This window comes from Ammospiza nelsoni, chromosome 29, assembly GCF_027579445.1.
Source record: "Ammospiza nelsoni isolate bAmmNel1 chromosome 29, bAmmNel1.pri, whole genome shotgun sequence".
Taxonomy (NCBI): domain Eukaryota; kingdom Metazoa; phylum Chordata; class Aves; order Passeriformes; family Passerellidae; genus Ammospiza; species Ammospiza nelsoni.
In genome coordinates, this window is record NC_080661.1 from 2,605,799 (window position 1) to 2,626,654 (window position 20,856).

At 53.9% G+C, this 20,856-nt stretch overlaps 1 pseudogene; it reads left to right on the forward strand.

The window, feature by feature from the left end:
- Positions 1-19,010, forward strand: part of LOC132085208 (zinc finger protein 850-like) — a 418,453-nt pseudogene extending 399,443 nt beyond the window's left edge.
- The last annotated feature ends 1,846 nt before the right edge of the window (positions 19,011-20,856 follow it).

The following is a 20,856-nucleotide window of genomic DNA, read 5'->3' on the forward strand; positions in this document are numbered from 1 at the left end:
AGCACCCAAAGCTACCAAATCAGCATTGTCAGCACTACTTCACATTATGATAATTTTATATGTAGACAGTGATAGAGAAATATAGATATAGATTGATATGGACATATATAAAATATAAATATATATATTAAGCTCTTATTATCCTATAAATATATATATATATATAGTTATTTATTATATTAATATTTCACTTGCACAAATGCATCTGAGCTCCAGATTAGAACCTTCTTCTGTTGCTCCATGTGGGAGCATTCCAACAATAATTGTTCCTTCTGAAGGTGCTGTTTCCAATGGACTCTTAACAAATTCATCTTTGTCTGCCCAAACCCACAAGGTCTTTTCCTTTTCCATTTGCAATTTTTGGGTGCATTTGAAGCCATCCAGGGGTGCAGCTTCTTTTACCCGACTGCCCCACTGCCCCCACGGGGCTCTGATCTCAGCCCGCTCCAGAGCCAGGGAACTCCAGGGAAAGGCTTCCCAGCTGGGAATTTCTGATGGGACTGAGTCCTCACATTTACACTGAACAAGTGACATTTTGTTGGGATCTGGCCAGACTGTGCCAGTTTTGTTTTACCAGTGGGCAGGGTCAGCACCAAAGACACAGACTCCAACTGAAGGAATCAGTGTCATTTCCTGCAGCTCAGAGCAGCAAAGAATCACAAAAGGAGCAGCTCAGCAATGCACCCAACCATCCCCACCAAAGATTGCAGCAGTGATGAACAAAGATCCAGCAGCATTTACCCTCAGCCTTTACCATCCCCCAGACCCACACAGCAGCTGGGGAAGCTGTCACAGCCAAGGGCTGCAGAGCCACTCCTGGGCACTGGGAATTCCTGCAGGTGCCTCCAGCCCCAGGTGAGGCTCCAACCCCGCTGGGAGAGGGCCCAGCTCTGACAGTGCTGAATGAACAAACTGACAGCACTGCTCGTGTGGCAACATCTGCTTTCATCCTCCTCTTGGGTCCCTGCCAAAGCCTGGCCAGGGCTCAAGGAGGAACCAAGGGAGCTGACTTTGACCATACAGCCCCAAACAAGGCCAGATGTCAGATTTCATGGCCTTGTCTGGCTTCTAAATACACAAAGGTCAATACATGTCTCACTAATGAGTGGCTACATCTATTACAGGGCCTAATGACCATGCATATTTCATCAGGGAGCAGATACAAAGATAACCTTTGCTTGGAAGGTTCATCCAGAGGCCACCTTTGGCTCAGGGCCTGCTGTCCAGGCCTCACTCAGGGCTGGTGTCCAGGCCTTGGCACTTCAGGGACGTGGTTTAGTGCTGGGCTTGGCACTGCTGGGTGAGCGGCTGCACTGGGTGAGCTCAGAGGGCTTTTCCAACCGAAAGGATTCTGTGATTCCATGATTCTATCCACTGCATTCAGCTGGGGCTATTTTAGCAGCATTACTTTGCTCCACAAGTTCCCTCTTGCCCAGCTCCTGTGGCCTGAGGCTTCAGCTCCTTCAGCTCCTGGTGCTGAGCTGCTCATGCTGAACGAGATGGCTCAGAGAGAAGAACACAGTCCATGCAATTCCTTCTGGGACACGGAGAGGGGAGGCTGTGCAAAGAGGAGCATGGTTTGCTGTGGCCTCCTCTCTGCCCTTCACACCTTTCAGCGCTTTGAACCAGCCAAGAGCTTTCTCCAAGAGTGCAATGGAGCAGCTGTTCCTGCTCTCAGGCCTGGCTCTCTCCAGTCTCTGCCCTTGCCTGGTTCTGTCCCTCTTGCTGTGCCCTCTGTTCCCCCAGGGCTCGCCGGCTGCTGCCCAGGACTGTGGCACTGGCACAGATCCAGTGCTCCAGAGCCTCCTTTCTGTGCCCTTGGAGCTGCCTGGGCACAGCAGCCTTTTCCATCTGGAAGCTCCCCATGCACAGGGAGTGCCCAGCTCCGTTCCTTGCACAGCCTCCAGGAGCCCAGGGCTGCCATCTCCAGTCCCTGCTGGCCCTGGGGGCTCCCAGGTGCCTCAGGCTGCTGTGACACCGCTGCACACGGGAGGGAAGAGGGGCAGGGGCTGTGCTCAAAGTCAGCTCCATCTGCTGCTGCTGCTGCTGCTGTGGGGTCATTTGTGCAGCCCTGTCTGCCCAGAGTCAGGGATCAGATCCTGCCAGTCTCTTCCAGCCCTGGCTGCTCAGAGTTTGGGCCTGGGAGCCTCAGGTGGCCAAAGGCAGCTGCTGCTGGTCCCTCTGTGTGCCCGAGTTCGGCAGTGCTGCTCTATCAGTCTGTGCCCAGCAACGGGGAAAAGCCTCAGCCCTGCAGGGCCAGGAGCTGCCGGGCTCTGCCTGAGCAGCTCAGCCAGCAGGAAGGGAGCTGCTCCACACGGGAACCAGGAGCAAAGGACATTCCTGTGATAGGACATGTTTTCTATTGAAAGGAAAAAATAGGAAAAAGGAAAAAAATTGGTTAATTGTAAAAGATAAGAATAAAATCCAAGTTTTAGTGAAAAAACATAACATAATGTTAGTGAAAAAACCAAAACATAAATGCAAAGTTACATTCTTTGCATTAAGAAGTAAATGATCTTTTGAAAAAGAGAACTCAGTTATTTCCATTGCAAATGTGCTGATGGCATGGATCCATCTTACTGACCTCAGCAGTCTCTTAAAAGATTTTGGGCTTTGTTTCCAACATTGGTATTTGAAACTGTGGTCGAAGCAAGAGGAAATTGCTTTGTGCCCTTCCATCTCCAAGCAGGACTGGGAATGGAAACTCTGTCAAAGCCCAAATCCCTTAGAAGATGACCTTCCTTCTCAGCCTGGGAATGAGCTGCACATTCCTTTTGAAACTGTCAGAGATTTCAAAGAGAAACTAAGTCCCACTTACGGCTTTTTGCTCTGGTTTGGCAGTGCAGAAGGGCAATTCTCCATCCATCAGCTGCAGACTGCACTGCCTCAGGAGCACGGCCCACTCGCCAGCTTTGGCCCACTCGTGGCACTTCTAGAGGAGGAACAAAGTGCAATTGCACAATTCCAGCCAATCAAGAAGGAAGAATGGGATAGACAAAACATCCTGGGGAGATCCAGGCGTTCAGCCGGGACTGTGGAGAGTTTGGGTCCTTGCCAGTTGGATGTGTGTCCCCAGCTGCAATCTCTGGGCCTGCAGCAGAGTCTCACTCACCTGCCAAAGCAGAAAGCTCAGGCGCTGTGCTCGCAACAGGCTCGTCTGATGCAGAGCTGTCAGAGCAATGTGAGGGCAGAGCCAGCCCAGCTGGGCCCAGGGCTGAGCCCAGCAGAGCCCTGGCAGAGCCCAGAGCAGCCTCAGCACCCGCAGAGCCCGGCTGCAAGGAGAGAAAGCAGAAAGTGCCCGTCAGCTGAGGGCTCCTGTCCCCTTGTGCCAAGGCCTGCGGTTACCAGGCCATGCTGGCTGTGCCCAGAGCTGTGCCCAGAGCTGCCCATCCCTGCTGCCTTTGGCAGCAGAGCAGGAGGGCAGCACATGTGCCCAGCCTGCAGCCAGCCAGGGCACATCCAGCCCTCAGCAGCTGCCCAGAGCAGGATGCTCCTGTGCTCGCTGCCAGCTCCCAAAAGCTCTGATCCCACCCTGCCAAGCACACAGGGACCCACCTCACACCAGCCATGGCTGCAAGAAAAGCTGCTCCCAAACCATGGCCTCAGCCTTCTCCAAGGGCACGGCCCATCCACGCCACAGCTGCTCCCCAGCACTTCCCCATCCACACTGAACCACCTGGAACGCTTCCTCTGGAAAAACAAACACTACATTATTGAAAAGACATTAGATACAAAAAGGGAAAACAAGGAAAAAGGGAAAATCTCTTATCTCTGTCAGGGCCTTGAGGAAGGCCCAACTCCTACATGGTAGGGAAAAACCCAGCCATGGCTGAGGGAAGCCCACATTTTCTCTCTTCCCCCCTGCACTGCCCCCAAAATCACGGTGATCCCAAAGCAAACAAGGGCTGCTTATGGCCTCTGACAGCCCATTGCTCAGGGCTTGCCAGTGCCCCAGCCCCTCAGGCTCTGCCCCAGCCCGGCCAAGCTGCCCGGCAGCAGCGCCGCAGCCCCACAGCCGCTCCAGAGCAGCCCCATCCAGAGGCACCTGGGAGCCCTCAGCAATGCAGCCAGCAGCACACGGGCAGGAGGACACAGATGGCGCTTCCTGCCTGGCACAGGGCTTGTGGCCATCTCTGGGCACCGCCCTGGCAGGGATCCCCGCAGCCCTGGCCCCTGCCCAGCCGCTCTGTGGGCAGCACAAAGGCTTCAGCAGTACCACCAGAGGCCAAGTGCCTTCTGGCCATTACCCTTTGCCCACTCCACGCCTGGGCAGCTGGCTGAGCGCAAGCACCCTTTGCCCCCTTCAGGGCCTTACCACCCCTCAGCCTGCTTTGCTGCTGAGCACAAGCTCCCTTTTCACCCTTTCCTGCCTCTTGCCCTGCAGACCCTGGGCAGCAAAGAAAAGCTCCTGGCAGTCTGTGTATCATAACACATTCTAGAATTGAGTTATTTACAATAATCTATAATATATACAAATATATATCATGACATATACTCTGTATTATTTATTTACAATCTAGATAAAAAAGGAAAAAGAAGAAAAATCTTCAAGAAAAGGAAAATTACCCCTGGCTCAGGTTGCCCCAGCAAAGACAGCCTCCCAGATCAGCTCTCCTCCTCAGTCATCTGGCAGTGCAGCAGCCGAGCCCCGGCAGGCGAGGCCGAGTCCGCCATGCCCTGCGCAGCTGATCGTGCAGCCTCCAGATGGTGGAATATCGCCCACGCTGTATTGCCCGGAGGACATGCAGTGTTTCAAGTGCCAGCTGTGACACGGCACTGCTCGTGTCCTCTGTCAGGGGTTCCAGGGCTGCAAGAGAGAGGAACAGAGGCATGGTCAGAGCCGGATCTGCGGGGAGCCCAGGAGAGCCCCCTGCCAAGGCCATCCCAGCCAGGTCTTGCCATGGCCCGGAGGGAGCAGGGAGCAAGGGGATCAGCCCAAAGCTGCTGGCCACCAATGGCCCACATGGCCCTGAAAGCTCTGTGAGCTCTGCCCACAGGAGCAGAGCCCTCCACAGCTGGGGCAGGGCTTGCAGCTCCCCCGGCAGCCCCCGCTGTCAGCCCGCTGCCCTCACTCACCAGTGCAGATCAGCTGCAGCTCTTGCTGCTGCCCTCTCAGGCGCCGCCCGGCCATGCCTGTGAACACAGAGCCTGTCACGGCCCCAGCAGCACAGCTCCCTGCCAGCGGCGCTGCCGGCGCTGCGGCCACACGGGCTGCTGGCCCGGCAGGGCTCAGCCCGGCCCTTGCCGCACGCTGCTGCCCCAGAGCACGGCTGCCAGAGGGCGGCAGCAGCAATGCCCAGGCCAGGCGGGGCTCCACGGCGCCCCAGGGCATGGCTGGCGCTGCCGGGGCAGCAGGCGGGGCTGGGGCCGTGTTGCAGTGGGCTGGGGAGGGAGCCCAGGCTCGGGACTCACCCATGAACCTGATGGCCGCCTCTCGCAGGGACTCCTGTGGGCTCTCCACGTAGCGCAGGGCCCGGCGCAGGTGCTCAGCCGCTAGGCTCCTGTCCTCTGCCAGCTGCAGAGAGCGGCAGGAAGGAAGGGTTGGCGCAGGCTAAACTAGCACAGGCTGCGCCCAGCCCCGGCCTCCCCTGCCCGCACAGCCCTGAGGCCGCTGGCCAAGGGCTCCCGAGGGGAGGGGGCAGAGGGCCGGCTGCTGCCCGGGGAGCCGCAGTGCCGCCCCGCAGCCCCCCCGGGCCGGGGCTCCGTGGGCAACAGGCTCTGGCCCACGGGAGCCTGGAGAAGAGCCCGCGCGGCCTGTGCGTGCAGCACCGGGCCGGGGCACAGCTGCCAGCCCCGCACACTGAGCACCGCCCTCAGGGGCCTTCTCCAGGGTGAGGCTGGGGCTTGCAGGCCATCCTTACCAGGAGCTCAGCAAACTTTGAGAGTTTCTCTTTCTTCACAGTTTTTTCAAGAGCTTTCCTTTTCAGGAACTTGACCACACAAAGCAGTGTTTCCCGAGAAGTCTGGAGAGCAGCAGAGAGGCAGAGATGGCCCCAGAGCCCAAGGCACAGGAGCTGCAGCCTGGAGGAGGCTGCAGTCCAGCAGGCGCAGGGCAGGAGGCAGGCGAGCCCCCTGCCAGGGGGACATCAGCAGCCCACGAGTCCTCACCTCTGCCACACGCAGATTCTCATTATGGCAATGGAAGAGCAGTGGCAGCAGGCTCTCACACACTTGTGTCATCAGGAGCGTTTTTCCTTCTTCTTCTACAGCAGACATCAAGTTTTGAAAGACAGTCATGGAGAGCTGCTGCACCTGGCTGTCACCCTGTAGAACAGGAAGGCAGCAAGAGCTCAGCAGCAGCTGATTCTGGCCCACATTGGCACAGGCCTGCATCTCCACAGGACACCAAGTGTCTGGGCAGCAGCCAGTGGCCGTGGCTGGGGGCCTTACAGAGCCTTACATTGTCAAAGAGTGGCAGGAACACCTTAGCCAGCTGCAGGGCCATGGGGCTGGGTATTGGGGCACCATTATCCAGGAACAGATAGTCCAGTAGCATGGTGGTCACCCTGACCTGCGGGAGCTCCATGAGCCCTTCAGTCAGGCCCCGCATTCTTTCGGCCTGCGTGGAAGGCAAGTTTGTGAAAGGCCACCCTGCTGCCGCAGGGCCCAGAGGCCAAAGGCCTGTTCTGAAGCACTGGGGCAGCTGAAGTGGGAGGCAGGAGAGCTGGGGGCAGCTGCCCCAGCGCCCGAAGCCCAGGCAGGGCCAAGCGACTGCGCTGCCCAGCCCCACGCTGCCTGCACGGCTTCAGCCACTGCCCCCTTCTCACCAGCGGGGAATGGTCCCTGCGCGGGAGGAGGACCCTGAGCAGCTGGCTGCCAATGTCTGCACGCTCCCTCCGCAGCTGCCATGACAAGACATCCATGATGCTGTCCCTGCAGTCCCTCAAGTCCAGGCACTCGAGGACCTGCAAGGCACAGGGCAGTGACTGGGGAGCCGGCGGGCAGGAGCCCGGAGCCGCACAGGGCTGGGCCCAGGCAGCAGCGCAGGGCATGGGCACCGTCCCAGGTGTCTGTGGTGATGAGAGGGCAGAGAGCTGGGAGGCAGCTCAGCCAGGTCATGCTGGCCTTCAGGCTCACCTCAGCAAGGAATGCCAGGGCAGGGAAATCCCAGTATGGCATCTCTTCACTGAGCATGTCAAGGAGGCAGCATAAGATCCTTTTACACAAGGGCCTGGATGCATGGCGCATCTCCCTGCAAGGCAGAAAATGGCATTAAGATCCTGAGCCGGGGGGCAGAGGGGGGAAGCCTCTCCCAGCACTGACTCACACGGTTCTTGTCTTTCCCCACCACCCTGCCAGGGGACCTGGGCCCTTTGAGATGTGGCCGCTCGTAGGCAGCCTCCTTTCCCAGCATTTTCCAGTCTGCTTGGCTGTCCCTCGTCCCTTTGGCCCCAGCCACGGGGACTGTGTGGGACAGCCCAGGCACGGGGCACAAATGCCAGGAGCAATGGGGAGAAGGGGGGTCTCACCCGGCCAGCAGAGCCACGGCAGAGTGGTGGGTATCAACGCAGAGCAGCGTGTCCCAGCCATGCTTGCCTTCCATTGACACCACCACCTGCTCACACTGGAGAAGGCAGAGCAGGGACTGCAGGGTCTGCACTGCAAACCTGTGGGCAGAGAGCAAAGCCCAGGTCACACTGGCAGCACCGGCTCCTTCGCAGGCCATGTGGCAGGGACAGGAGGAGTGGCATGGAGCACCTGTTGGGGCTGGTGGCAAGGCCGTGCTCTTCCTGGCATTTCTTCCAGAAGGTATCCACCTCCTCTGGCATCTCTTCTGTGCTGAAGAACACTTGGAAGAGCAGATGCACAAACAGGTGGGGGAAATACAGCGTCACTACACGTGGGACACAGGGCTCCTGGAGGATCTTCCACATCACCACGGTTGCCTGCAAGGGACAAAGCCCCCAAGACAGCGCTCAGTGCCCAGGTGTCTGTGTGGCAGAGCCCGAGAAGGGGAGGGAGAGACCCGGAGAGACCTTGGCAGGGGGAGCACGGGGCCTGGTGGGCCTGAAGCTGCCCCTGGGCCAGGTTTCAACCCAGCACCTGAGGCAGGGAGATGCAGTGGGGAAAGGAGGACGGAGAGCTGCTGGAGAGGCAGCCTTGGGGCCAGCAAAGGCCAGTTACAGAAACTCACAGCCAGGACAAAGACACCCGTTTTGTCCCCATCGGAGGTGCATGTGCTGCACTCTGGCCAGCTCCCCAGCACATCCAGGAGTATCAGCTGCACTGGCTCTGCAGTCCTGGGCGAGCACATGATGGTCTTCCACATGGTGATGGCAGCTCTGCAGGGTTAGAGCTCTGTCTCAGGGCGGGTCTCAGACACGGCACCGTGGCCTGGGCATCCCGAGGGGCCCGGGCTGACCACCGGCGCTGCCTTTGCCCACTGGCCCTTGCCAGCAGCAGCCAGGCAGCCCAGCCCTGTTGGGACAGAGCCCTGAGGGGCGGCAAGGGAGCATGGCAGCAGGCTTGGGGGCTGATGTGCCAGGGCTGGGAAAGGCAGCAGCCAGAGGGCCCTGGAACTCTCTGTTGGTCACACACCTGGGCCAGGTGGTACAGGGTGATGGGCTGCGGAGGCCTGAGCCCTCTGGGCAGGTGGGCCCCATACCTGTCACAGGACGGGGCCACACGCAGGAGTGTCACCACTGCGTCATCCGGGTGTGCTCTGGTGAGATTCAGCAGGGCCTTGTCCAGCCTGTGCTCGGCAGAATCATTGGCCACAAGCCACTGGTGGATGTACCTCACCATGGCGGGCACCTGGAGAAGGCAGGGGAGACTTGGAAAGCTGCCAGAGGGAGTCATGTGCCCAGCTGCTCCAGAAAAGTACTTCCCTTGCCACCACACTGCCATGGCCTCAAGGCTTACAGTAAGCAGCAGGCGTGGCTTGGGAGGCCAAGCAATTGCTGGGAAGTCAGGCCACAGGCTGCTTACTTGCTTTGCACTGGAAGGACCCTCCTCCACAAGCATATCCAGCAGGGCAGCACTGGTGTTGGTTTTGAAGATGGGAGGGTATGCTCTGAGCACAGTGCCCATGACGCTGGTCTCTTCCTCCCGAATCCTCTTCATGAATTTGCCAACCATCTGTAGCAGAAGGGCAAGAAGCCAGGGATGTTGCATGGAGTGCTGCACACACGGTGCTGGGCTGAGCAGGGACAAGCCCAGCCCAGGTGGGGGTGGCTGCAGGTACCTTCGCTGTTCTGCGGAAGAGGCCACGGGTGTGTTCCTGCTCCTGTGTGCGCTCCAGGGCTGCATCTGGCAAAGAGCGAGCGCAGCCAGAGCTGAGGGGCTGCGGGAGAGGCCGGAGAACACAGCCCAGCCCTGCGCTGCCCAGGCAGGGAGAGCCCCGGGATGCTCCAGGGCGATGGAGCACGGCCCCTGCGGGGTGTCTGCCCGGCCCCTTTTCTGTCCTGTCCGTGGGCATTTCCCAAGGGGATGGGATGGGATGGGATGGGGTGGGATGGGGTGGGATGGGATGGGATGGGATGGGATGGGATGGGATGGGATGGGATGGGATGGGATGGGGCCAAGTTGACTGCAGGCTCCAGCCCTGCAGCCCAGCAGCCCACCTCTGCCACTCACCCTCCTGCGGTGGAATGAACGGCACCACCTCTTCAATCTCCTGCGCTGGGGTAGCTCCAGGGCCTTCTTCCTCCTCCTTCTCCACCCAGGCCAGCTTGGGCGCTCTCGGGGCTCTCTGCTCCATGGTTGTGCCTGGAGCGCACCCCAGCAGCGAGCCCAGCCGGTGCCGCTCCTGCAGGGCCTCCTGCGCCTCACCTGCGGGCGGGACGCGGCGGTCAGCGCTCGGCCTGGGGCCAGCAACGGCCCCCGAGCGCCCCTCACCCGCCCCGGGCCGGCCATGCCCAGGCGTTCCATCTTCGGAACGCGGCACGGGAGGCTCGGGGCCGGCGGCCGCGCTGCCGAGCGGCGGAGCTCGGGCCGGGGAAGCCGCAGCGGAGGCGGCGGGAGCGGCCGCGCCGCCTGTGTCCTCCGCGGGCCCCGGGAGGAGCCGGGGCCGGAGCCAGGGCCGTGGTCGGGACTGGAGCCTGCCTCGGGGCCGGGGCCGGGCTCGGGCCAGGCGGAGCCGAAGGGCGGCGGTGCCGCCCCGGCCCCCGGCACCGATGCCCGCCCGGCAGCGCCACCGCCAGCACGGCCAGAGCCGGGCGGAGGCGAGACCGCGGCGGGACGGCCGGGGCCGGGCACGGGGCAGCCCCGCCCGGGGCCGGGGGCGGGCCGGGGGCATGGCCCGGCCCGGCGGGGGAGAGGGAGGCGGGGAGAGGAGAGGGACGCCGGGCAAGGGACCCCGGGAGAAGGGTGCCCGACAGCAGGAAAGGGAGAGAGAGAGAAAGAAAGAGAATAAGAGAAAGAAAGAGAGAAAACTAATCTGTTTTTGCTGCTTTTCCCGCTGCTGCTGCCGCCGCTGCTGCTGCCGCTGCTGCTGCTGCCGCCGCTGCCGCTGCTGCAACTGAAGCACCGGGGCCGTTCGTACCCGTGTCCGTTCCCCGCTCGCCCCACGAGCCCCACGTTCGAGCCCCGCGCGCCCCGGGGACAGCCCCTCCGTCTGCCCAAACACGGGAACTTTGCAGCCTTGAGCCCGGATGCAGAGCCCTGACTCCTGCGCACTGGCACAGCGATCCCCTCCCTTGCTGCTGGGCATTGTCCTTGCTGAGGGTCAAACGCTGTCGGGGCACCTTCCCTTGGGGTAGGATGCCTACCTGACCCCAGGACTGCATTACACCTCCAGTGTTGCTTTACTGTAAAAACAGGGGAAGGAAAACTGTGTGTGGCTCATGGTATTTTAGACCATCTAAAATCACTAAGTCACAGATCTTAGAGGTGCAGTGCATCTGGAATTACTGGGGTGGAGAAGTAGTGCAACATGGAAAAGGGGAGCATAGAAATTAATAGAGGAAAACATCTTGGATTGTTTGTTTCATTTTCATTTCCCTTCTGGAAAGCTGTTTCAGTTTCCCAGGAATCTTCTCCTGTCTGCTCTTCCCAAGAATCTCTCATGGAGAGCAAGGTCGAGCTTCGGTCACAAGACTTTCCACCAGGACATTATGCCACTGGTGAAATTTTCATTGTGACTGCTTGTGCTGGTTTAGGGCAAATTTTGGGAGGAAATCTCCAAAAGGGGTCTGTCTAGAAAGCAAGTTCAAGCGGCCTCTCCCCCTACTAGTTCAGGAGAATACTTCCCTTGAGAAAAGTGAAAAATCCCCACTTTATTTCACAAGTAAAGTAATCACAAGCATGAAAAATGAATAATATTAAATCAAACCTCTGACAATGCTGAAGAGATAGCAAATTCAGAAAGTCCTTTTTGTGGGTTGTAGTTGGCTCACTCGGTCTCTCCTGAGTCCCTCTGGTGCTGGAATGCAGCGTCCCAGAGCTCGGTGGGCCACAGGTGTGAGCTGCTGCCGGTGTTTGTCTGGGTTTTCAGTCCAGAGCAGGTTTAAACAATTCCAAGAGAAAGGAAAGTCACAGTCCAAAGGAACTTCTCTGCCTAAGCTAGCTAAAACCAATTGCTAGACCTGGGCTGTGAAGGCATCGGGAAATTTCCAAATCTGGGCACTGGCAGTCCCAGCAAACACCAGAGCTTGATGGTGCTGGAGCCAGAACGTGCAAATTTCAAAATTATGGCTTTCTGTGCCAGCAAATCACTGGACTTGGGCTGTGCTGGCACCAGCTATTTTCCAAATCTGGGTACTGGGGCAGCAAACACAAGATGTGGTCGGTGCCAGACCCAGTAGCAGAAAGTTGCCGGGTTTTGGCTTTCTGTGCCAGCAAATTGCTGCACTTGGGCTGTGCTGGCACAGGGGAATATCCAGATCTGGGCATGGGCGGTGCCATCAAACACCAGGTCTGGGTGGTGACAGTCTTGGCACCAGGAAATTGCTGCCTTTTGTCTTCTTTTTCTAAAGAATTGCTGCACTTGGGCTGTGTTGGAATAAGAAATGTCCAGACTGGGGTATGGGCAGTGGCAGCAAACACCAGATCTTGGCATTGCCGGTGCTGGCAGCAGAAATTGCCAGATTTTGGCTTTCTTTACCAGAAAATTGCTGGACTTGGCTCTGCCAGAACAAGGGAATTTTCAGATCTGGGCACTGGAGGTGGCAGCAAACACCAGAGCTGGGCGGTGCCAGGCCCAGTAAAGTTGGAAATGAATTTGTAGAGAATTTTTAAGGCTTGATAGAAGGTTTTTATAGTATGTATACAAATGTCACGATCCATCCTTACGAACGGGTTTTGTGGTAGTTTGTGGGTTGATCTCAGAGTGCAAAAAACACCGATACGGTACAGGGAGATGCTGCTATAACCAAAACAAATGTACCTTTATTGAATAACCACAGCAAAATGCATTGAGGAGGAACTGGGGGAAAAGCAAAAAATAAGGAAAAAGAGGGAGGAAGAGAAAGGAAGGTATAGAGCTACCAACTGTTTTACTAGGCCAGGACTAGACCCAGAGCTAAGCAAACTCATTCAGCCAGGTGACATTCTGTAACATCAGAAGCTGGCAACCATGAGGACTTGGCTGCCAAAGGTTACAGTTTGCACTGGGCCCAGAAGTGTTTTTCCCTAAGGCAATGCAAATTGAAATGTGAAGTTTCAAAGCTTCAAATGACTATGAAAGGAAACTGCAGAATAATTTCTGGAAGGGCATCATTGTCAATGATCATGCAGCCCACCAACAGCTGGAGCTGAATCCAGAATTGCTTCTTCCAGCTGTGCAGGAATTCATTCCACTGGCAAGCAATGGTCCTTTGGAACAAATGATCCCCTAGCTCTGGGCTGAATGGCGCCCAGGCTGCAGTGCAGATTTGAGGAGCCCTTGTCACTTGTTATTGGCCTCCCAGTGCACTCATCCTTCTGCAAACAAGGTGCAAACAACACAGCTGCACTGCTGTCCCAGGTAAATATACATACAGGTGACTTTGCCAAAGCAGTGCATCTTTTCCCAGTGAAATCCATGACCTCGTCTTACCTATGGAATTGTGATTGAAGACACCTGTGAGCCAGATCTGTGGGAGATTGCAAAGGAGCAAAGCTTTGGGATTTGGGCACACTTCTCTTGGTTTCTTTGCTCAGGCCTTTGGTGAGCACAGAACACACCTAGGTAGAAAACCTTTGACTAGACAGGATCTTTTGGATCCATTGTCCCCCAAACATGTCAATGTGTGGCCCTGTTACAATGACAAGTTGAAAACAGCAGCACAAATGACACAAAGAAAAGATGGCCAAAGAGGAAGAGGAGAGGCCCAATGAGGAAAGGATGTGGTGAGACACTGGCACATTGAGTGAGCTGCACTCCCATAATCTCTAGGCTAGCAGGTCCTGGTCTCACATTCTCCTCTTGGTTTATTTAAATTTTATGTTTTTAATTTACTTTTTTTTTCATCATCAAAATAAAAAATATCCAATTAAAAATATGTCACCGAATTTTAAAGATACAATCAAAACACAATAATTCAAAACTACATCTAAAGATCAGAACACATGTACAGCTGTAACTATCAAGCCTAACGCATCAATCCTATTCTTCAAACACCCTTCACACAGGCGGCAGCTTCTTCCTGAGCTTGGAGAAAAGAGAGCTCTTCTGGACGGGAGGCGAGGACTTTGTGGGTGAGGGAACATGGGAAGTGTCCGGAGAAAACTTCTCGGTAGGACTGTAACCAGCCAGATCTGCAAAATGGGGACACAAAGTTTAACAGAGAGGCAAAGTTTAGGGTTAGGGTTAGGGTTTGCGCACAGTAGGCAAACGTGTCATGCTTCTGTGTGCCCTCTGCCGGCAGACCTGCTTCCCAAACCTTCAGTCAGACTTGGAAAAAAGGCTTGTCACCACTACTTTGTTGTGGTTTAGGCATTGATGAAGAAACACTTCCATCTCAGCCCGCTCAAGCCACTGCAGAGCAGGAGTTGTTGCTTTGGTAGCAGATGTGCTGGCAGGGTCCTTACAGCTCCACAAGATGTGCCTCTTCTAGAACAGATTTTTGCATTTTTGCACAATAAAAACTATGCTTTAAATTGCACCAGTGTAAGTCATGCACTCCTGTAGATGTGTTTTCAGACATAGATATTTACATATATATGCCTAGTGAATGGCCTCGTGGGGAGCAGGAACAAATGAGGAAGGAAACTGGGCTGATAAAACATGCTTCTGCTTCAAGAAAAAAACCCCAGTCTTCCCTTTCCAGAGAAGGCTATAAACTTTTTCTTGATTGGCCTAAAGGGGATAAACAAGTCCCTCCATGTCCTGATCTTTTACTAGTCTCAAATTATTTAGAAAAGTTTTAATTTCTTTTTATTTTGTGGGGGATGGTGGTGTTGGGGTCTGCACTTCAGACCTGTTCTCCCAGCAGCCAGGGACCTACAGCTGCTGTGGGTGGGGCAGGTGCTCAGGTAATTACCAACAGGTGCTTGGTAATTGCTAACAGCAGTTGAGGTGATAAGTTGGCTTGTGCCTGGCTGAGGGCTTGAGGACTGTGGTGAGAGAAGGGATAGGGAGTGGAGTGAAAAATATCAGTTACACAGGCAAATCTGAGGTGTAGGTGGGATTTAACTGGATTAGGTACTTAATTTCATGGACTTGATCACATGAAGAACTGAACATTTAACTATGAGATAGGACTATTTAGTTGTTATTCTAAATGCTGCATTTACTGATATGTAATGTAGTTTCTTTGTATTTTGCTCAGAAGCTGTCTCAAAAACATTGAAGTCCAAATAAAGTCTTCATAAACACAAGTTAATAGCTTACTTTTTGTTAAAAAGAGAAGCTGAAAGGGCCAATGGCTCTTGCATTCAGTAATTCACACATTTTAAAAGAAGTGGCTCTTTCTTGTTCCTGTGGCTAGCTTGTCTCTTCAGGCTAGAAAACATTTCTGGGAGCATTTCCTTGCTGCTCCTATATCTCTATGCCCTTGGAATCTGATGCTAATACTATATTTTTCTAAAATTAGAAAATTTTAAATTTCTGTAGGCCCTTTCATTTTGTAATTTGCATCTGTCACTCGGGGGGGGGGAAAGTCTGATAAGTTTTTTTCTTGTAGGCCTCTCAAATTGCAGCCCATTGCATTTAGCTGCAAAATCCGAAGTCATGCTAACAGGATGCCCGAAATGGACACTGGTAGAGAGTAAAAAAAATTGCCTGATACAGATGCTATCAACTATTTTTAGTTCCTGATAGTGCAGTATTTCCCTTACCCAAGGACTGTTCATATTTCTTTCTCTTTTTCTTGCAGCTCTCAGTTCTGTGATGACTGAGAAACAAAAATACAAAGTAAGCGTATGCAGAGTAGATGGACTTTATGAGCATTAGAGGGCAATTTGACCATACACTGATCTGTATGATTGCCTTCTTCTGTGAGATTGTAGTGGTGTTGTAATATATGTTGGGAAATAATTCATGTTCTAAAAGCAGATATTTCATAAAGATTGCAAAATCCAACCAAGTTTTTGACCACAGGCAGCCTGAGAGGCAGGAGTCTATTCAAATTCCGAAATTCCTGAAGGTGGTCAGATAACAACCAGCAGTTTAGCCCAAGAATAGACACACCCAGCACAATGATCACCATTATCCCGAGTCATTCGAAAGACGCCTAAGAGCGATCATTGCCCTGTTGATAACATTGATCAAGATAGCCAAAGTCGCCAGAAAGATATGTGTGAATACGTGACTTCCCTGAATCCGATCAGTGCTGGCTTATCAACAAGGAAATGGCGATTGTCCAGCTCTGCACACTGAAAGAACCAACTATGAATATGCAGAGTTACAAAAGAAACTGTGACTTCTTCGCTCAAGCATAATAAACTATATAAAGCATCCCTACAAGAAGCAGCTCTCATGAATGGTGGAGGCTCCGATGCAATAGAGGTGGGATCCAGGTTCAGCCAGCACCGAACCTGGGCTCGACACTGTCTCTTTGGCTGTGGTGGTTTTGAAGGCCATATTTTTGTCACGGAAAAAGATAAAGAAATCTTTTCGCATTTTTTATAATTTGGCTTTCGACTGATCATTCATAACAGTTCCCTATAGATGATTCCACATTTGGTGTCTTGCTGCATAAATCAAGAGCACAATCAGTTCATGATAAGCACCAGTACAAGCTGGACTTCCCAGAGTAGCTGACTGAAAGAATCTGAAAAGAAGAAATGCAGGAAATGACTCGGTAAACCTAGCCTGAAAGATGGGTGACTTTTTTTTTTCAGTAATCTATAATCCATTCCCTTGGCTTTTGGGTTTCTTAACAAGGCCATCTGCATCCCACATTCCCGATGAAGTGAGAAGCCTGGGCTTGTGCAAGTGCCTGAAAGATGCCCTGTTCCTCTGCAGGGACACTCAGCCTGGAAGAGGAGCTGAAGCCTGTGGAGAGATTTATTAATAATTGGTTAGCTGAGAAAGGCCATACGGACATAATGCTGCTGGTTAAGCTGAAGGAAGAAAGTCAGCAGTCATCAAGCTGAAAGGAAAGGTCAGCAGTGACCTTGCTGCAACATGAGGAGAGGGAGTAGAGATTATTCCTGAATATATCCTGAGAATATGTGAAAAGTATCAAAAGTAGAACCATAAGAATGCAGAAGTAGGCGTAGGTGCTGATATGTAACTGACCAATCCTGAGCTCAACTTTTGCAATATGTATGAAGCTCATTATTAACTGTATGTAACCCGCCGTACTGATCAATAAAATCGGGCCTGTGATGATCAAATTGATGCCCGCATTCTCCACCATTTGTCGACGGAAGGAGACCCGGTGAGCCTAAACTCACTGTGCCAAAATAACTTCACAGTCTGGTGAGTCTGGTTAAGAAAAGTGTTAGAGAGATTCCTCTGCCCCAATTAAGGTGATAATGAGACCAAACCCAAAATGAATTTTATTGAAAAGTAAATGGGATAGAAAAGGGGGGACAGGAAGGGAATGACAGGAAAAAGAGCCCTTCCCTGGGGCAGGGCAAGTGTGACATTGTCCCCTGTATGCGTGGCATTCCCAGGGTGGGGGTTTTACAGCTGAGCCAGTTTGGGTAAGGGGGGTGGTGTTCACCCCCTGAGCAGGGATTACCCCACTGTTTCAGGTTGCCATGCAAGATGTAACCAAATGCATGTTTTCAATCCCCACCTTCAGCAACTCTTATAAACAGGTGGGGCAGTGTTCTTTACCTCTTCCATGACTCACCCCTGATAGCGCCCTCCAGGGGAGATATCTCCTGTGAATGGGCCATTGAGTGTCACTGCAGGACTGATAAAATTCCATGCTCCCATTGTGGGATGCTCCGCCCAGGGGGAAGATCCAAGCATTCCTACCTGGATATAAGCTGACACTTTGCTACACCAGGAGCAGCTTGCCTACTGGATTGCCAGAGGACAAGATCTCCCTAACCACCCATGGGCCTCCACAGGAAGACCAGACCCTTCTACAGGAGCACTGCTTCGACAGAATCGTGTTCATCTCTCCAACAGGACTGCACCACCATTTACTGGGATGGCTGCCACCACCCAGAACAACAGGGTGTCAGGTTATATCCTGACTCTGTCAGGCAGTGTTTCTGTATCATTGCCTTGATCTTCATTTTCTTTTAAATTGTAATTCTGGTTTAGACCCTCCCCAGGTTTGCCTTCAAACCAGTAAAAAAGACAATGTGCGCACCCTTTGTTTTCTTCCCAGAACAGCATTTCCCATTCCCAAACCTTGACTGGATGGAGAAGGAGGCTGTGAGGAAGAGGAAGGAGCCTCGGGACACCCAGATAGGTGAGGAGGAAGTCAATTCCTATTTCCCCCTCTCTCCTGCTCTATCTCCCCGCCCAGCACAGCCCCTGGCTGGAGGAAAACTCTGCTACCAACACCATCCTGCCGGGGATGCACTGGGGGAATCTCCTTCCCCTTCCCTCTGGCATGGAGGCAAATCCCATCCTGTCCTTGTCCTTCCTTCCCCAGGGAAGGAACTGAGGATGGAGACCAGGGAGGAAAAATCTGCATGGCAGAACCTCGTGAAAGCGGCTGTTTTGAGTGATTCTAACACACAGGAATCCAACAGGGAAGAAAAACCTCAGACATTCCCCATGAGGAGGGCCTCCAAACCCAGCCCAGGGTGCTCTGAAGAAGAAAGAGCCACCCTGAGCCAGGAAGGTGGGCAGAGCTTCCGCCAGAGTTCCGAGCTGGTGGTCCATGAGCAGCTTCATGATGGGGAGAAGCCCCACAAGTGCTTGCAGTGTGGGAAGAGCTTCAGGCAGAGCAGAGCCCTGATCAGCCACCAGATGATCCACACCGGGGAATGGCCCTATGAGTGTGGAGAGTGTGGAAAGGGCTTCAGCTACAGATCCAACCTTGTGACCCACCAACGCATCCACACTGGGGAGAAGCCCTATGAGTGTCCTGAGTGTCAGAAGAGGTTTCAGACCAGCTCCACTCTCCTCCAGCACCAGCGGATTCACACTGAGGAGAGGCCCTTCCACTGCCCTGAGTGCGGGAAGGGCTTCAAGCACAACTCCAACTTCATCAAGCACCAGCGCATACACACTGGGGAGAGGCCCTACCAGTGCACCAAATGTGGGAAGCGGTTTCAGACCAGCTCCCATCTCCTCCAGCACCAGCGGATTCACACTGAGGAGAGGCCCTTCCACTGCCCTGAATGCGGGAAGGGCTTCAAGCACAACTTCACCCTCATCATCCACCGGCGCATCCACACAGGGGAGAGGCTCTACGAGTGTCCCCAGTGTGGGAAGAGCTTCACCACCAGCTCTCACTTGACCAGACACCAACGGAGCCACCAGTAAGGGATCTCTGCAAATGCCACAAATGCAGGAACAGCTTCATCCACCACTCCAGCTTCACCCCCCATGGGAGAACCCACATTGGGAAGAACCCTGGTGATCCATGTTCCCCATGACCCATGCTGGGAAGACACCTGTCCCTTTTCCTGCCCCTACCAGTGTCATGATGTGGCATTGAAAAACATGATGGTCTTGCCATGTCTGTGTCATTACATTCACTCCCACCTCAGAAAATTTCCAGGTGCAGTAAAGGGATACTCTCTCTCTCTCTCTCTCCCTGAGAAGAAGGGTGTCCTTTCCAGACAGAGGAAATTGTGGCCAGTAATACCCAGTGAGTTGTGTTTTAGTTTTCCCAGTAAACTGTTTCATTTATCCCTTCTGTTATCAATATTGTTTCAGTTCTGTTTGTCCCTTATCTTGTTCCTGTTCCTAATAAATTATTCTTATCCCAGACCGTACCGTTGCCTTTGTGCTTTCCATGGGAGGCAGGAGGGCAGTGAGGGCAGCACAGTTTTAGCAGGGGCAACAAATTGGGGAATCCCATTCCTGCACCCCAGCCCCTGGAAACCGAGCATCCCAGCTGGTCCCTGTGGAGAGTATTATTAATAATTGGTTAGCTGAGAAAGGCCACACTGAAATAATGCCGCTGAAGGAGAAAAGTCAGAAGTCAGCAAGCTAAAAGGAAAGGTCAGTAGTGACCTTGCTGCAACATGAGGAAAGGGAGTAGAGATTAGTCCTGAATATATCCTGAGAATATGTGAAAAGTATCAAAAGTAGAACCATAGGAATGCAGAAGTAGGCGTAGGTGCTGATATGTAACTGACCAATCCTGAGCTCAACTTTTGCAATATGTATGAAGCTCATTATTAACTGTATTTAACCCGCCGTACTGATCAATAAAATTGGGCCTGTGATGATCAAACTGATGTCTGGGTCTCCTTCCGTCGACAAATGGTGGAGAATGCGGGCATAACCGAATCTCTGCCCTTTTTCTCGGATTAAAAGAAAAAGGGATTACGCCACAGTCGGGAAGTTGGGTTTGGGTCCCGGCAGCAGGGACGGTGCCGGAATTTGAAGCACCCTTAAGGTTCACAACGGTGACTTAAGCCAATACGTGTCGCAGGAGCCTGGAGAGCTGCAACAGCGCGCGCTGATTAATAGGTATGGATAGGCAAGCGGCATATGGTTTATTCGCCCCATATTTAGAGTGGCGAGAGATAAAAGGGGTAGATTTAAAAAAGGAGTTACCAGGGTTATTAGCCTATGGCCTTGCTAAGGGTATCTTTTCTAATCCTCATACAGTTCATGAGCTAGCAGAGTGAAAGAAGTTTGGGGAAATATTGTGGGATACAGTGTTAGATGATGATAAATCAGCAAAGAAATTAGGAAAGTTATGGCGGGTGGTGTATAACACGTTACTTCAGCAGGTCTCTGAGAGAAAGGCAGCAGAAAGGGCAACAGAAGCTCATAAGAGGAATATAGGGTATGGTTGTGAGGATGATCCCCTGGCACCTTCTGTAACTAAGATACTTATGCCTAAGGGTCCCCATCAAAGTGGTGTGGAGGATTTTCCTATAGGCGCAGTGGAACCGTCTGCACCCTTCCTGTCAGAGCGGGAGGGCGAGTCGGATGGTGGGGGTAAGAGCAAACCAGCTTTGCCTCCGCCACCAGCTTCAGGCGGGTCGGACGGTGGGGGTGGGAGCAAGCCAGCTTCGCCTCCGCCGCCAGCTTTGCCTCCGCCGCTTCCCCCGAGTGAGCCGGCTCCAGTTTCACTGTCGGCTCCAGCGGGGGGGCTGCTTGCCCCCCGCAGGCCGGCTCCGCTTGAGCCGGCTCCGGTTTCACTGTCAGCTCCAGCGGGGGGGCCGCTTGCCCTGCTTCCCCCGCGCGAGCCAGCCTCTGCTTCACTGCCTTCCCCGTGCGAAAACTCGGTGTCTGTACCGAAGCGCCAGCAGCATAGCACCCTTAAAGAGCCAGATCCCATCCCAGGGGCACACCGTGATCCATGGGGGGAGATGGCTAAACAGAGGAGGGAAGCTTGGGCTGCTTTGGCAAAAGAAGTAATGCAAATGGGGGATGGTGAGGCGGTGGAAATAGCT